This window comes from Triticum aestivum, chromosome 2A (genome assembly GCF_018294505.1).
Source record: "Triticum aestivum cultivar Chinese Spring chromosome 2A, IWGSC CS RefSeq v2.1, whole genome shotgun sequence".
In the NCBI taxonomy this organism is placed as follows: domain Eukaryota; kingdom Viridiplantae; phylum Streptophyta; class Magnoliopsida; order Poales; family Poaceae; genus Triticum; species Triticum aestivum.
Genome location: NC_057797.1, coordinates 549335003 through 549352585, shown reverse-complemented (window position 1 = coordinate 549352585; position 17583 = coordinate 549335003).

Sequence of the window (17583 nt, the reverse complement as noted above, 5' to 3'; positions counted from 1 at the left end):
TTCTTCATACATGTTTCCACCACTTAGCGTCTGCACACGACATGTGCTCGGCAGACTTCAAGCGAAAGCCGACGTGGGTGTAGACCACGACCTACCTAAACACTCAAGTCTCTAGTCCAGGTTTATCGCCTATTCGGGTTCCATCCATGAGGAGATCCGGCCGGAGTTTCGCTCACAGCCCCAAACGATGTGAACAGGGTTCCGTGACACCAAACGGGCGCCCGGTTTACCCGGCCACGTGCCTACCGCATCACAGCCCACCCCTACGGTCAGCGCTGTCCACGGCCTCCAGCATACTACAACACCAGAAACTACTTGCAACTCCTGGACAGAGGACAAGGGTGAATAAGAAGTCGAGCGGGGTCATATTTCAGGGCCCAATGTATGGTAGTAGCTGAATCATGGATCACAAACACAGAACTCAGTTCCTGAGGACGGCTACAATGAGACAACCCACCATGTACTCCTACATGGCCTCTCACTGCTACCTTTACCAAATCGTGTTCACACACTTAGCTCACACACAGTAGAACATGTTCACACGCCTCTGATTCATCCCCGATGAATCAGACCTGACTCAACTCTAAGCAGTAGCAGGCATGACAAACAAACATGAATGAGTAGGCACAACAGGGCTCAAACAACTCCTACTCATGCTAGTGGGTTTCATCTATTTACTGTGGCAATGACAGGTCATGCAGAGGATAAAGGGGTTCAGCTACCGCAGCAAGTAACAGATGAATCGGTGTTGTCCTAATGCATTAAAAGAGAGCAGGAACAAGAGAGTAGGATTGTATCGGAATGAACAAGGGGGTTTTGCTTGCCTGGCACTTCTGAAGATAACATTGAGTCTTCATCAGTGTCAACGATCACATCATCGGTATCGCGTCTATCGAGAGGGGACAAATACCGGCAACACAGAAAGGAACACAATCAATGCAATGCACAATATGATGCATGCTCATGACATGGCAATATGAATGTGTTTTGAGCTAATGCAACTAGCAACAGATTAAATGAAGTTGGTTTGAATATAAAATTCAAATTCAAACTCCATATGTGATTATTCAAATGCCATTCACTTCATTTGCCCTAAACAGTAGTGATAAGTTGTTCTAACATGCATGAAAATGGTACAGATGGATTCCTTGAATTTTTCTGATAATTTTTCATATATAATTTATTTAATTTGGAGTTACGGTTGAATTTCTATGATTTTTAGAAGTTTTAGGCATTTTCTGGAATTTCCTGAATTAAATTAAATCCAGAAAGCATTACTGCGTCAGCATGACGTTGGCATGACGTCAGCAAGTCAACAGGGGCCGGCTCGGGTCAAACCTGACGTGTGGGGTCCACACGTCAGTGACACAGGGGCTAATCCCGCGTTGACCCGGGCTTTGACCCACTACGGGGCCCACTGTCAGTGGCCGTGGGGGGGGTGTTTAGAGCGTCATTAGTGCTAATTAGGCGTGCCACGTCGGCAGTCGCCGGAGTGTCGCCGGCGACGACCACGGCCGACAGCGGAGGTGCACCGTGCGCTCGCTACGGAGCACCTTTTGACGTGCGGTTTGCTCCTACGGGTTCCTGGGAGGAAGGCGCATCTAAAGAGGTAAGTGACAGCAGCTGGGGTGGCCGGAGCTGCCGGCGGCGAGCTCCTTTGCGGCTGCCGGAGTTCGGGCAATCTCGGGGTCGGGGTTAGGGAGCACGGCAGGAGGAGCTGGGGCGTGCTACGGACTCCTGAGATCACGGTGAGCACGTCAGTGGGCTCGGATACGAGCTGGGGTGGCTGTGGCCACGGCCACGCCATGGCCGGCGGCGAGAGATTCTCGGGCAAAGTGGTGGGGCTAGCTAGAGAGGGAGGTGGGGCACGGGGAGAGGGGAATCGGGTCGAGGGCTCACCGCGGAGCGGCAGGGAGGGTTAGTGGGCTCGGGGGCGCGCCGGAGTGGCCGAATCGACGGAGAAGATCCTCGGCGGCCGGCGAGGGGAAAAAACGTCGGGGGCGGCGTTCCGGGGCTCTTCTGGTCGCGTGAGACGGCGAGGAGGACGAGGGAGGCACTGCGGAGCTCAGGAGCACGTCGGGGAGGAGAGGGGGTGGCGGTGGCCGCGAGGAAGCTTGTCGGCGGCGGCGGGTGTGTTCGGTGGCTGCGCGCGAGAGAGCCAGAGGAGGAGAGGAGCTCGGGGAGAGAGTGAGAGGCCTGGGGGGGGTGCGTGGCGTCGCGGACGGGATCCAGGGCAACGAGAGGAAGCAGGAGGTGGCTAGGGGGGAAGCAGGAGGTGGCCGAGGCAGCGTCGGCGAGCGCCACGCCTCGCCTCTGCTCGTCCTCCTGGCAGAGGAGGAAGAGGACAAAGGAGGAGGAGGTGGGCTGGGCCGGCTGGGGGAACTGGGCCGGTGGTGGCGCCAGGTAAGGTTTCTCTTCTCTCTCTGTCTTTTCTAATTATTTCAGTTTTCTATTTTGCAGGTTTGTTTTGAATTTGGTTTTGAAACCAATTCAATTTATTTTGCTTCTAACAATATTTTTAGGAGCTAAAAGAATTAAAACAATGCTCCACAAAATATTTCAGAATTATTGGACCTATATTTATTTAATAGTAGATATAAATCCAATTCAAATAATTATTGATTTAATTCAAATGCCCAAATTAAATGTTTCTGAGACACCAAAAATATTGGTTTGGATTTTACCTCTTGCCAATATTTCCAGAGGATATCAGGAACATTTTCTTGGACACATTTGAGAAGATTTAATTGTTGGTTATTTTTAGAGGTTTCTGAGGCTTTGAAAATTCCTCAATTCAAATTTCATTTGAATTTAAACATGATGCAGCAACCAAGCTAGTCCAAGGCCAGGGTAAAGCTAGGGATGTGACAACTCACCCCCACTAAACAAGAATCTCGTCTCGAGATTCAGGCGTAGGGTAAGGTGAAAGGTAAACGCAACTAGTATGATCTTCACGATCCAGGGTGCCCTTCAGTTGAACGTTGATTCATTCACCATTATTGTCTTGTCGTCTTGCTCTGGGAATTCCTGCCAACATGACATGGAGGAAAGAAGGAGACTCTAGAAGGGTCGATCTTCTCGAAGATCGAACAACTCACGGAACGAGACATAGGACCATCACTCGGGTTGAGACACGAGATACACATCAAGAGGGGTGGAAAGAAACGAATGACGAAGGTTCACTAGATAGACAACAATTCCAGACTTAAGAATGTGGTGATCGGTTGTCAACATAGCGAGGAGTTGAATTGCCATGATACCACGACGAAACATCCTGGAGGAGGGTGATTCGTAGATTATTATCTTAAGTGGCAAAAAGAATTACTTTTGATTCAGAGATCATTGAAACTCTTTAAACCAGCCTAAGACAATTCTCGAGCGATCGTTTGGAGGGGGTCGGTAGAATGGCATACTCAAACTTGGATGATGTGGATTACCTTGTTGAAGACAACGTAATGGATGAATTTGCTTATCACCGGAAATGGAAGAGACCCATGGTAGAATGGCACAATGGCGGTGCAAGCTGGGAACAGAATGCAAATGCTGGGAATGATTCTGGTAACTGGGGAAGAACCCATAATAGAGAGTGAATTCACTGTTTGAAAGGGTCATAGCATTGTCGAGGAAAACTGAGAGGAATCCGAGTTGGTGCCGATGATAACACGTAGCGCTTGTGCGTGCTCTCAAGAACTTGAGCATTTCCACAATCATCAAGATTCTACCAATATCCGTGTCAAGGATCCTGGCAACACAACTTACTACCATGATGGCTAATGATGGATGATGCAGATGCAAAGGAAGATAACACCTTCTCAGATTTCACCCTAGCAATGCCAAGGAAAGAAAATCTGGATGATCGACCGAGAGACATTTAGCACTCCGCCTCTAATGTTCTCCTTGACATGCTAGTGTAACCCATTCATAGATATGGTTTGATAACTAGAACATCAAGTAAAGGTCGGACTTCGGGAGCAATAGAATCCATAAGGAACAGTTACGGAGGTAAATCCTACGAAATCCTTATGGGGAGGTGGCCAACTTCTTCAATCAAGATACTACAATAATAGGTCTTTCGGCTGGGTGATGCTGGCCACGACATCTACTTTACAAGTTATCGAGGAACCAATATTATAGTTCTTGGGGAAATGTTCCAACCATCATATCTGCCTGAGATTCAGATCTGGTTGGTGTCAGGATATTCCAGACTCATCGAGTCTAGGAAGAAAAACGAAAGTTTGCAACACCAATCGACGAGATGACGTTGCGAGATTCTCGGAAGATGAACTACGATAGCAAGCTCCAAAACATGAGCTGGTTCTGCTACAAACATGTGAACACGTTGTCCAAGACAAGCATGACCACAAAGTAATCTTATAATAAAACACTACCGAGTTCAGGAGGGGGAACCATCAACGAGGGTATCGAAGTCCTTACATAAGTCCGGATTAGCTCTTATGAAGGAACTCCTCCTCCTTGAACAAATCAATCAGTGGCTTGGTGTGCTAGGGATACATATAGATTGAAGGTTGCAAGTCTTCAAACCACAGAATTCTTCGCACATGTGCATGACTGACTTGCAATGATTCCAGAGGAAGCAACATTGACTTTCTCGAGTCCACGGCGGCAACTTGCATCAAATGCACATGAACTAGAGGAAGTCACTTCTTACATCCGAACATATGCTTCATGAGCTAGCATGAGCAAATGCTTACACAAGTTTCCAACACTAGCTTGATGTTCAACAAAATTATGGAGAAGACAAGGATGTTGTCAATGGGCACAACAACAATTTATCTGGGTTCCCTTTTAAAAGGAATTCCATAGTTAAGTGAACAAGTGATAGCATTGGTCAGACCCAAAAGATATAATGGTGTATGCTCGAGGGATCAACCACGAGTAAGACAACATTACGAATATCGTTGGTTCTGGTCTGATTGGATGATAGCCCATACTCAATCAAAGGTTTGGGTAAGATAATAGATCCAACAATTGTTCACAAGGACCAATTGATGAAGATATCATCTTTTTTCAACACACACACACACACAAAAAGATATCCCTTAACATGAACTAAGTCGGACAAGCTTTTATCTTCCAACTCTCCAAGTTGTTGTTTAGCTTATCCAACTAGCTCAGGGTATCCAACACGGATTCTTGGAGAAGGGGTGGTTTACAGGAATAAACCAACTTGATCACGAACTCAATATAGCGGTCAGGTGACAACCTGGTAATACTTCTGAGAAGATATTCAGAAAATCACGAACCACCGGTATGTTACTAAGCTCGAGAACAATCTTGCTTTTCAGGGCAAGACGATATGATCAATAGAGCAAGGATTTGAAATAATCCTAACTCATCGATCGAGGAGTGAACCAGGAGAATGGATTAGGTAGCATGATCAACCTTAGAATGATGATTCAAAAACCAACATGCTAAGAATGAAATTATTATCCTTTAACTACCAAGCAACGAGGTTGCTGGGAGTATTGATTTCACACATCACAATTCATTTGTCGGTATTCCGGTTGCATCAACACGAGGGCCGAGGAATGACTAATGATGGAGAGAAGTATCACTGCACCAAGAGTTCATAGGATGGTGTGCAATTCCTATAACAATCTCGATATAAAGATGGTAATACTCCAAGGTAGAACAGAGCAAAAGCTGGATTGGCATTTTGATCTGCGGAGCACAACTTCTTTGACCCAATCCTGGATATGGAAGAGGTACTGGAGTTTGTTTCTCCTGGTCATTCTACGATAGAATGGCTTGACGGACCACAAGAGTAATAGGCATCGATAAACGAACGCACGCATACTCTTGACTATCAATTGATAGGCGAGGGTCAGAATGCAACTAAAGAGAACAACTCAAAGGAACATATAATTTTCTGAGTTGTGGATGCATAGATTAGTATGTCGAACCAAGTTCAACATATTTCTTCCGGATAACCCATGCAGAAAGGTAGAACTGGCAGAGTCACGATTTATGAATGGAGAACTCCTCAAGAGTACTCTAATTGTGATTTTTTTGATCCAATAAACATCTGCCATAAGCGGTTCATAGTATTTGGAAGAAGGAAATACCACGGACCTCGAGGACTATCGCAAAGGTTACTAATATCCTGAAGGAACTAGCAAACACTATCAACATGAGGTAAGTAGAGTGAATCTCGGGTTCAAAACCCAGAAATAGAATACCTACTACTAAGTAGCATCACGGGATGCTTTCGAGAATGATGGCCAGAATCATCACACTGGGAACACAAATCATGGCTAAATTACTAGATGATCCCCTAAGACACCTAGGGTCATAATAATATCTCCAACATATATGTCAAGGTAACGGAGTACCTCAACTTACTGATTAGTGTGGTTAATCTGGCCCATGGGAACATTGAAACGGGAAGAAAGGATTTGCAAATGCATCAGACTACTTAGAAACCTGGGATGACTCGGACAGCATAACGGCTGTAAATGCTCAGAAAAGATTTGAGACATTCACAAAATGATGGCATAACCACTCAACATCACAATAGCAAGGTTTCGAGATCAACAGATAACATACAGAAGTAGTAGGAACTGAACTCAAGCTTAAAACCAACAATCTTATAAGTCTACTGATTAGTAACACGTGATCTAATAGAAAGAAGAGATAGCCTAGTTCTTAATCCCCGTAGAAGAGAAGATGATGACTCAGATCAGAAGGCCATGAGGTATAAGGAGTAAAAAGAGCCTTACGTTCCATCCCACAATCAATTCCCTTATATAACTAAAGAATTTCTAGACTCAACTTCGACCAGTTTGGCTTGGTAATCCTACAGGCAGTCAAGCTCTGATACCAACGCTGTCAGGACCCCGACTCGATGTCACACCGATCTAGCCGGTAACACCTCATATCACTTTGCGGCCTCACGCACGGTATCCCCACGGGTGTCGCCTTACCTTTGCCCGGGACCGTTTGCGCCTTTTGGCTCACGTATATGATAGTGTCGCTAGCATCCATATGATAAAGAGCCCGGGCTGACATGACTAGTCGTAAACCCAAAGTGGCACAGACTTACAGGGACAGGCATCCATGACCCAGCTTCGAACGTGTCGGTCATCAGCAAATGGGTCCGGGCTGTAGCACTGGGCTAGCAGGACTCCGGTAAACCGGGCTGTAGCGGGCTAACAGGACTCCGGTACTCAAAGCGTGACATTTCCCCGAAGGGACAGACACAGGAACGAAGAAGGACACATGCCGGCCAGCCTAAGTGTTCCAGAGCAGTAGCAAGCTACCATGGCTCAGCGGTAACACTAGGAGACATTTCCCGGTAAGAGAGGCTACTAAAGATAAACAACTAGATAGTCAGATCCCACACATACCAAGCATTTCAATCATACACACAATATGCTCGATATGTGCAATACAACGAAGCATCACAACATGACTCTACGACACAAGTACTTTATTCATTAGGCTCCGAGGAGCGAGATATTACAAACATGGGTCTCATGACCCAACACTCAGAGCATACAAGTCAAAGCACAAGCGGAAGCTATCATGTCTGAGTACAGACGTCTATAAATGAAAAAGGCTGAAAAGCCTGACTATCTATCAGATCCTGCCGAGGGCACAAGATCGTAGCTGAGGTATCAAGCTAAACGTCGAAGTCCAAGCGGAACTACTAGTGAGACTGAAGTCTCTCTGCAAAACATAAAATAGGCAAACGTGAGTACAAATGTACCCAGCAAGACTTACATCAGATCTATCTACACATGCATCATTATCAACAAAGGGGATGGTGGAGTTTGACTGCAGCAGGCCAGCTTTGACTCGGTGGCTATCCTGAACTACGACTGCAAGTAACTCTTTTGAGGTGGCGCACACGAGTCCACATATTCACCATATCAATACACCACTATGGAATCGCTCCCGTCTCCCTACGAGAACGCCATCCATAGCACTCACGCTTATCTTGCGTATTTTAGAGTATCCACTTTCACTTGTCTATGAACTGATATAAGCAACCCAGAAGTCCTTTTCCGTGGACACGGCTATTCGAATAGATGATATTAACCCTGCAGGGGTGTACTTCTTCATACATGTTTCCACCACTTAGCGTCTGCACACGACATGTGCTCGGCAGACTTCAAGCGAAAGCCGACGTGGGTGTAGACCACGACCTACCTAAACACTCAAGTCTCTAGTCCAGGTTTATCGCCTATTCGGGTTCCATCCATGAGGAGATCCGGCCGGAGTTTCGCTCACAGCCCCAAACGATGTGAACAGGGTTCCGTGACACCAAACGGGCGCCCGGTTTACCCGGCCACGTGCCTACCGCATCACAGCCCACCCCTACGGTCAGCGCTGTCCACGGCCTCCAGCATACTACAAACACCAGAAACTACTTGCAACTCCTGGACAGAGGACAAGGGTGAATAAGAAGTCGAGCGGGGTCATATTTCAGGGCCCAATGTATGGTAGTAGCTGAATCATGGATCACAAACACAGAACTCAGTTCCTGAGGACGGCTACAATGAGACAACCCACCATGTACTCCTACATGGCCTCTCACTGCTACCTTTACCAAATCGTGTTCACACACTTAGCTCACACACAGTAGAACATGTTCACACGCCTCTGATTCATCCCCGATGAATCAGACCTGACTCAACTCTAAGCAGTAGCAGGCATGACAAACAAACATGAATGAGTAGGCACAACAGGGCTCAAACAACTCCTACTCATGCTAGTGGGTTTCATCTATTTACTGTGGCAATGACAGGTCATGCAGAGGATAAAGGGGTTCAGCTACCGCAGCAAGTAACAGATGAATCGGTGTTGTCCTAATGCATTAAAAGAGAGCAGGAACAAGAGAGTAGGATTGTATCGGAATGAACAAGGGGGTTTTGCTTGCCTGGCACTTCTGAAGATAACATTGAGTCTTCATCAGTGTCAACGATCACATCATCGGTATCGCGTCTATCGAGAGGGGACAAATACCGGCAACACAGAAAGGAACACAATCAATGCAATGCACAATATGATGCATGCTCATGACATGGCAATATGAATGTGTTTTGAGCTAATGCAACTAGCAACAGATTAAATGAAGTTGGTTTGAATATAAAATTCAAATTCAAACTCCATATGTGATTATTCAAATGCCATTCACTTCATTTGCCCTAAACAGTAGTGATAAGTTGTTCTAACATGCATGAAAATGGTACAGATGGATTCCTTGAATTTTTCTGATAATTTTTCATATATAATTTATTTAATTTGGAGTTACGGTTGAATTTCTATGATTTTTAGAAGTTTTAGGCATTTTCTGGAATTTCCTGAATTAAATTAAATCCAGAAAGCATTACTGCGTCAGCATGACGTTGGCATGACGTCAGCAAGTCAACAGGGGCCGGCTCGGGTCAAACCTGACGTGTGGGGTCCACACGTCAGTGACACAGGGGCTAATCCCGCGTTGACCCGGGCTTTGACCCACTACGGGGCCCACTGTCAGTGGCCGTGGGGGGGTGTTTAGAGCGTCATTAGTGCTAATTAGGCGTGCCACGTCGGCAGTCGCCGGAGTGTCGCCGGCGACGACCACGGCCGACAGCGGAGGTGCACCGTGCGCTCGCTACGGAGCACCTTTTGACGTGCGGTTTGCTCCTACGGGTTCCTGGGAGGAAGGCGCATCTAAAGAGGTAAGTGACAGCAGCTGGGGTGGCCGGAGCTGCCGGCGGCGAGCTCCTTTGCGGCTGCCGGAGTTCGGGCAATCTCGGGGTCGGGGTTAGGGAGCACGGCAGGAGGAGCTGGGGCGTGCTACGGACTCCTGAGATCACGGTGAGCACGTCAGTGGGCTCGGATACGAGCTGGGGTGGCTGTGGCCACGGCCACGCCATGGCCGGCGGCGAGAGATTCTCGGGCAAAGTGGTGGGGCTAGCTAGAGAGGGAGGTGGGGCACGGGGAGAGGGGAATCGGGTCGAGGGCTCACCGCGGAGCGGCAGGGAGGGTTAGTGGGCTCGGGGGCGCGCCGGAGTGGCCGAATCGACGGAGAAGATCCTCGGCGGCCGGCGAGGGGAAAAAACGTCGGGGGCGGCGTTCCGGGGCTCTTCTGGTCGCGTGAGACGGCGAGGAGGACGAGGGAGGCACTGCGGAGCTCAGGAGCACGTCGGGGAGGAGAGGGGGTGGCGGTGGCCGCGAGGAAGCTTGTCGGCGGCGGCGGGTGTGTTCGGTGGCTGCGCGCGAGAGAGCCAGAGGAGGAGAGGAGCTCGGGGAGAGAGTGAGAGGCCTGGGGGGGGTGCGTGGCGTCGCGGACGGGATCCAGGGCAACGAGAGGAAGCAGGAGGTGGCTAGGGGGGAAGCAGGAGGTGGCCGAGGCAGCGTCGGCGAGCGCCACGCCTCGCCTCTGCTCGTCCTCCTGGCAGAGGAGGAAGAGGACAAAGGAGGAGGAGGTGGGCTGGGCCGGCTGGGGGAACTGGGCCGGTGGTGGCGCCAGGTAAGGTTTCTCTTCTCTCTCTGTCTTTTCTAATTATTTCAGTTTTCTATTTTGCAGGTTTGTTTTGAATTTGGTTTTGAAACCAATTCAATTTATTTTGCTTCTAACAATATTTTTAGGAGCTAAAAGAATTAAAACAATGCTCCACAAAATATTTCAGAATTATTGGACCTATATTTATTTAATAGTAGATATAAATCCAATTCAAATAATTATTGATTTAATTCAAATGCCCAAATTAAATGTTTCTGAGACACCAAAAATATTGGTTTGGATTTTACCTCTTGCCAATATTTCCAGAGGATATCAGGAACATTTTCTTGGACACATTTGAGAAGATTTAATTGTTGGTTATTTTTAGAGGTTTCTGAGGCTTTGAAAATTCCTCAATTCAAATTTCATTTGAATTTAAACATGATGCAGCAACCAAGCTAGTCCAAGGCCAGGGTAAAGCTAGGGATGTGACAGCCATTAAGCAACACCTCATCCCCTTTTAATAGTATTGGCTTTTCCTATGGACTCAATGTAATCATGGATCACTAAAATGAAAAAGGTAGAGTCTTGAGCTTGAGCCAATATGTGTCCTTAGCATTTTGAGGGGTCCACATTCTTAATCCATGCCATGCCAATCATTGAACTTTCTGAAATGATCATCTTGAAATAGTATTAGTTCAATGAGCAATATGTTGTTAATAATTACCAAAACCACCCAGGGATAGTTGCACTTTCAATCTCATCCTTTTTGGTAATTGATGACAACATATAGATCAAAGCTTCGACAAATGATAATAAGATTGAAATACATCATAGCTTTGAGAAGTGTGTGATAAGCAAGAGCTCCCCTAAATTTGTGCACTATTTAAGATTTGCTTTTGAATGCAAATACACAATCGATTAGGATCATGGGTCACTCTTCCATGTCACATACATCTTGGTGGAGCGCTCAAAATGATATGAATTAAAACATGCATTCATCACCAAGCAAAGTGAATGATCATATAAGGATATAAAAGATAATGTCATTCCAAGCAAGCATTAAGGTAGCATATGATCAAACACATGATCATACAAGTATCTCACACAAGGACATAGAGTATCAACCAAGTACACAATAAATTTCAACTAAAAACAAGAGAGACAAAGAAGCAAAACACTCTCTCTCGAAGCTATGATCTATACATTTCTCCCCCTTTGGCAACAAGTTACCAAAAAGACAAAAATGCATAGTGCTATGTGTCTCTCAGGCTTGGTCTTTGGGAGGTGGTGTAGAGAGAACTCCAAGGACGAAGGCATCAGTGGATGATGTTGGAGCTGGTGGAGCAGGTGCTGGAGGTGGTACTGAAGCTGTTGCTGGTGCAGATAAAGTAGCTCTTGTATCTGATGCTGGCACTGAAGCTGACCTCTGACTCCTTGGCACATGCTGAAAAGCATCCGTAGTTGTCCTTCCTATCCTCTCCTTAGCTTTCTGCTGGAGCTACTCAACTGCAGTCTGTATCTCAGTCACCTTGAGGTCAAGATCATAGAACTTGGTCTCTACGATCCTCTCCAAGCTCTCCTGATTCTGAGTTAGGGTGGCCAAGCCCTTATCAATCCTCAATGTAGTTTGAATTAGATAACCCAATTGATCTTGCTTGCTCTTCAGGAACACCTGAGATGCTTCCTCAGCAGTTGGGATCCTTACATCCTTTTCTGCCTTTGCCTTCGCTCTCTTCTCCTATGCTTGTGCTGATGAAGGTTCATTCTCATTCATTACAACTTCATTATCTTCAAAATCTGGGTATAAGGCTAAATGCTTTTTATCCAATAAGTAAGTGATGAACCACAAGTATAGGGGATCTATCGTAGAGCTTTCGATAAGTAAGAGTGTCGAACCCAATGAGGAGCAGAAGGAATGATAAGCGGTTTTCAGCAAGGTATTCTCTACAAGCACTGAAATTATAGGTAATAGATAGTTTTGTGATAAGAAAATTTGTAACGAGCAACAAGTAACAAAAGTAAATAAAGTGCAGCAAGGTGGCCCAATCCTTTTTGTAGCAAAGGACAAGCCTGGACAAACTCTTATATAGAAGAAAGCGCTCCCGAGGACACATGGGAATTATCGTCAAGCTAGTTTTCATCACGTTCATATGATTCGCGTTCGGTACTTTGATAATTTGATATGTGGGTGGACCAGTGCTTGGGTGCTGCCCTTACTTGGACGAACATCCCACTTATCATTAACCTCTATTGCAAGCATCCGCAAATACAACAAAAGTATTAAGGTAAACCTAACCATAGCATGAAACATATGGATCCAAATCAGCCCCTTACGAAGCAACGCATAAACTAGGGTTTAAGCTTCTGACACTCTAGCAACCCATCATCTAATTATTACTTCCCAATGCCTTCCTCTAGGCCCAAATAATGGTGAAGTGTCATGTAGTCGATGTTCACATAACACCACTAGAGGAGAGACAACATACATCTCATCAAAATATCGAACGAATACCAAATTCACATGACTACTAATAGCAAGACTTCTCCCATGTCCTCAGGAACAAATGTAACTACTCACAAAGCATATTCATGTTCATAATTAGAGGGGTATTAATATGCATATAGGATCTGAACATATGATCTTCCACCAAATAAACCGACTAGCATCAACTACAAGGAATAATCAACACTACTAGCAACCCACAGGTACCAATCAAGACTTAGAGACAAGAGATGAACTAGGGTTTGAGAGGATATGGTGCTGGTGAAGATGTTGATGGAGATTGGCCCCCTCCTGATGAGAGGAGCATTGGTGATGACGATGTCGATGATTTCCCCCTCCCGGAGGGAAGTGTCCCCGGCAGAACAGCTCCGTCGGAGCCCTAGATTGGTTCCGCCAAGGTTCCGCCTCGTGGCGGCGGAGTCTCGTCCCGAAAGCTTGCTTATGATTTTTTCCTCAACGAAAGACTCCATATATTAGCAGATGGGCATCAGAGGGCCACTAGGGGGTCCACGAGGTAGGGGGCGCGCCTAGGGGGGTAGGGCGCGTCCCCCACCCTCGTGGCTGGTGAGTGGCCCCCCTCTGGTACTTCTTGCGCTCAGTATTTTTATATATTCTGGAAATAACTTCCGTGAAGTTTCAGGACTTTTGGAGCTGTGCCGAATAGGTCTCTAATATTTGCTCCTTTTCCAGCCCAGAATCCCAGCTGCCGGCATTCTTCCTCTTTATGTAAACCTTGTAAAATAAGAGAGAATAGGCATAAGTATTGTGACATAATGTGTAGCAACAGCTCATAATGCAATAAATATCGATATAAAAGCATGATGCAATATGGTCGTATCAACTCCCCCAAGCTTAGACCTCGCTTGTCCTCAAGCGAAAGCCAAAATCGAAAAATATGTCCACATGTTTAGAGATAGAGGTGTCGATAAAAATAAAATACGGACATGAGGGCATCATGATCATTCTTAGAACAGTAGCTTATATAATTATTGTCATATGATCTCTTATGCTAGAGTAACAATTCGACCACAATTTCAAGTATGAATCATAAACTTCATTGAAAACTAACAAACCATAATCTCAGTCATTGAAGCAATGCAATTTATCATAACATAGGAAACAATCAATATAACAGCTTTTCAGCAAGTCCACATACTCAAATATCATATAGTATTTCACAATTGCTAACACTCACGCAATGCTTATGGGTATGGAGTTTTAATCGGACACAGAGAAAGATAGGGGCTTATAGTTTTGCCTCCCAATGTTTTACCTCAAGGGTAATGTCAACCATAGTGGTTCATGAAAACTCACATCCAATTAGCTATATATATCAGGATCTTTCCAACATATTATGCTTGCGAAAGGATAAAATGTAAAATGAAAGGTGAAGATCATCATGACTCTTATATATGGTAGAAGATAAAAGTAAAAGATAGGCCCTTCGCAGAGGGAAGCAGAGGTTGTCATGCGCTTTTATAGTTGGATGCACAAAATCTTAATGCGAAAGAACGTCACTTTATATTTCCACTTGTGATATGGACCTTTATTATGCAGTCTGTCACTTTTATTTCTTCCATATCACAAGATTGTATAAAGCTTATTTTCTCCCACACTAATAAGTCATACATATTTAGAGAGCAATTTTTATTGCTTGCACCGATGACAACTTACTTGAAGGATCTTACTCAATCCATAGGTAGATATGGTGGAATCTCATGGCAAAACTGGGTTTAGGGATATTTGGAAGCACAAGTAGTATCTCTACTTGGTGCAAAGACTTTGGCTAGCATGAGGGGAAAGGAAAGCTCAATCATGTTGGATGATCCATGACAATACAATTTATATCAGATGTAAGAAAACATAACCCATTACGTTGTCTTCCTTGTCCAACGTCAACTCTTTAGTATGTCATATTTTAATGAGTGCTCACAATCATAAAAGATGTCCAAGATAGTGTATTTATATGTGAAACCTCTCTTTCTTTATTACTTCCTATTAATTGCAATGATGGCCAGAGCTATGTTTGTCAACTCTCAACAACTTTTAATCATCATACTCTTTCTATGTGAAGTCATTACTCTCCATAAGATCCATATAATCTCGTCTACTTCTTTTTATTCTTTTTCTTTTCTTTTATTCACTCAATATCATGGCGAAATAATCAAACCCTTGACTCAACACTAATCTTGATTATATAGCTCACGGACTCGATTACATAAAGGGATCATAAAGCAAAACTCAAAACTAGATCATACTAAAGCTTTATTCCATTAGATAAAGATATTAATAAAAGGATCGAACTAATAAAAACGATAAAGATAGAGATGTGATGGTGATACGATACCGGGGCACCTCCCCCAAGCTTGGCAGTTGCCAAGGGGAGTGCCCATACCCATATGATTATGTCTCCTTTGTTGGTGAAGATGGTGGTGGTGATGAAGTAGGCTTGTCGTCCATCTTCCAAGACATAGGCTCACCATCATAGAAGGATGAACGAGTCTCTGGGATCCTCAAATCTGCAGCCAAACTCATCCTCTTGAATCTATATTCATACTCGAAGTTTTGATTTTGCAGGTCATAGATTTGGGCTTGGAGGTGCTCGATCTTCTCGTGAAGCTTGAAGATGGTCTCCCCAATGTTCTTGGCATCCAGCTTGTGGTTGTTGGTGAACTTCGCGATCATCATATGGTTGGCATTGAGTCTGCCTTCCACCATCCCCTGGCACTTGAAACTTGTTGCTCCATTGCCTCGAGCCTTGTCTCCACGCTTCCGGTCCTCCTTGGTCCCTCAACATCGCGGATGTGCAGCACCCCCTCATGCATCTCAATGGTTTGAGGGTGTTGTAGCCCTTCCGCGAGGTAGGGGTTGATGACCTTTGTCGGTGTCAAAACCGGCGGATCTCGGGTAGGGGGTCCCGAACTGTGTGTCTAGGCCGGATGGTAACAGGAAGCAAGGGACACGAAGTTTTACCCAGGTTCAGGCCCTCTCGATGGAGGTAAAACCCTATGTCCTACTTGATTAATATTAATGATATGGGTAGTACAAGAGTAGATCTACCACGAGATTAGAGAGGCTCAACCCTAGAAGCTAGCCTATGGTATGATTGTTGTTGTGTATGTTGTCCTATGGACTAAAACCCTCCGGTTTATATAGACACCGGAGAGGGTTAGGGTTACCGAAAGTCAGTTACAATGGTAGGAGATCTACATATCCGTATCGCCAAGCTTGCCTTCCAAGCCAAGGAAAGTCCCTTCCGGACATGGGATGAAGTCTTCAATCTTGTATCTTCATAGTCCAGGAGTCCGGCTGAAGGTATAGTCTGGCATCCGGACACCCCCTAATCCAGGACTCCCTCAGTAGCCCCTGAACCAGGCTTCAATGACGACGAGTTCGGCGTGCAGATTGTCTTCGGATTGCAAGGCGGGTTCCTCCTCCAAGTACTTCATAGAAGATTCTGAACACAAAGATAGTGTCCGGATCTGTAAAATAAGTTTCCACATATTGCCATAGAGAGAATAATATTTACACAAATCTAATCTGCTGACGCATTCTGTAGTGTGACACACCACTACCAAGCCTTTATCCGAGTCGTTTCATTATCCCACCTCAGCGCGTCATGCGAGGCGGTTTCCTTGGCACGTCTTGTTAAAGCAGAGATCGTGTCCCCTTATTCTGGGATTCTCATAAATACGGGCGTGGGTAACCCAACCGCGCCATTGATTACGGCGCTTGGAGATAAGCGAGTTTTACCAGGCTGGTGGGGACATGTAGTTGCGTCCACCCATATAAGGGGATAAGGATCCACCTTTTCACCTACGCCTTCTTCCTCCCTTGCTTATCCATTCTCGCGCACTCGAGCTCCAGCGCCCAAGTCCGCACTCCCCACCTCAACCTTCTCCAGCCATGTCCGGAGCGGGAGGCAAGTGGATGGTCTCCTCCGTCACGGAGGGACACATCAAAAAACTGAGGAAGGCCGGATACTTGTCTAACGACATCGCGTACCGGCTTCCCGAAAAGGGGCAGCTCCTCCCCACCCCAAGTCCCCATGAGAGGGTAGTGTTCCTTCCCCACTTCCTCCGCGGACTGGGCTTTCCGATCAACCCATTCGTCCGGGGACTCATGTTCTACTATGGCCTGGATTTCCATGATCTTGCCCCGAACTTCATCCTCAACATCTCGGCGTTTATCGTCGTGTGCGAGGCTTTCCTCTGCATTCGCCCCCATTTCGTCCTATGGCTCAAGACTTTCAACGTCAAGATGAAGGTGGTGCACGGCAACCAGGCGGAGTGCGGAGGCGCCATGGTGGGCAAGATGCCCAACGTCTTATGGCTCGAGGGATCCTTTGTTGAGACCCTGAAGGGGTGGTAATCGGGGTGGTTTTACATCACCGAGCCGCGCGACCCTGAGTGGGTTGCAGCCCCCGAGTTCCGGTCCGGACCCCCAACGCGGCTCACGTCCTGGAAAGAGACGAGCCTATCATGGGGCAGCAAAGGAGAGGTGACTGGACTGCAAACATGCCTCCAATCCCTGCTGGACAAGCAGCTCAAGCTTGTCAACGTAGTCCAGGTTATGCTCATCCGCCTGATCCTCCCGTGTCAACAACGGGCTTTCAATCTGTGGG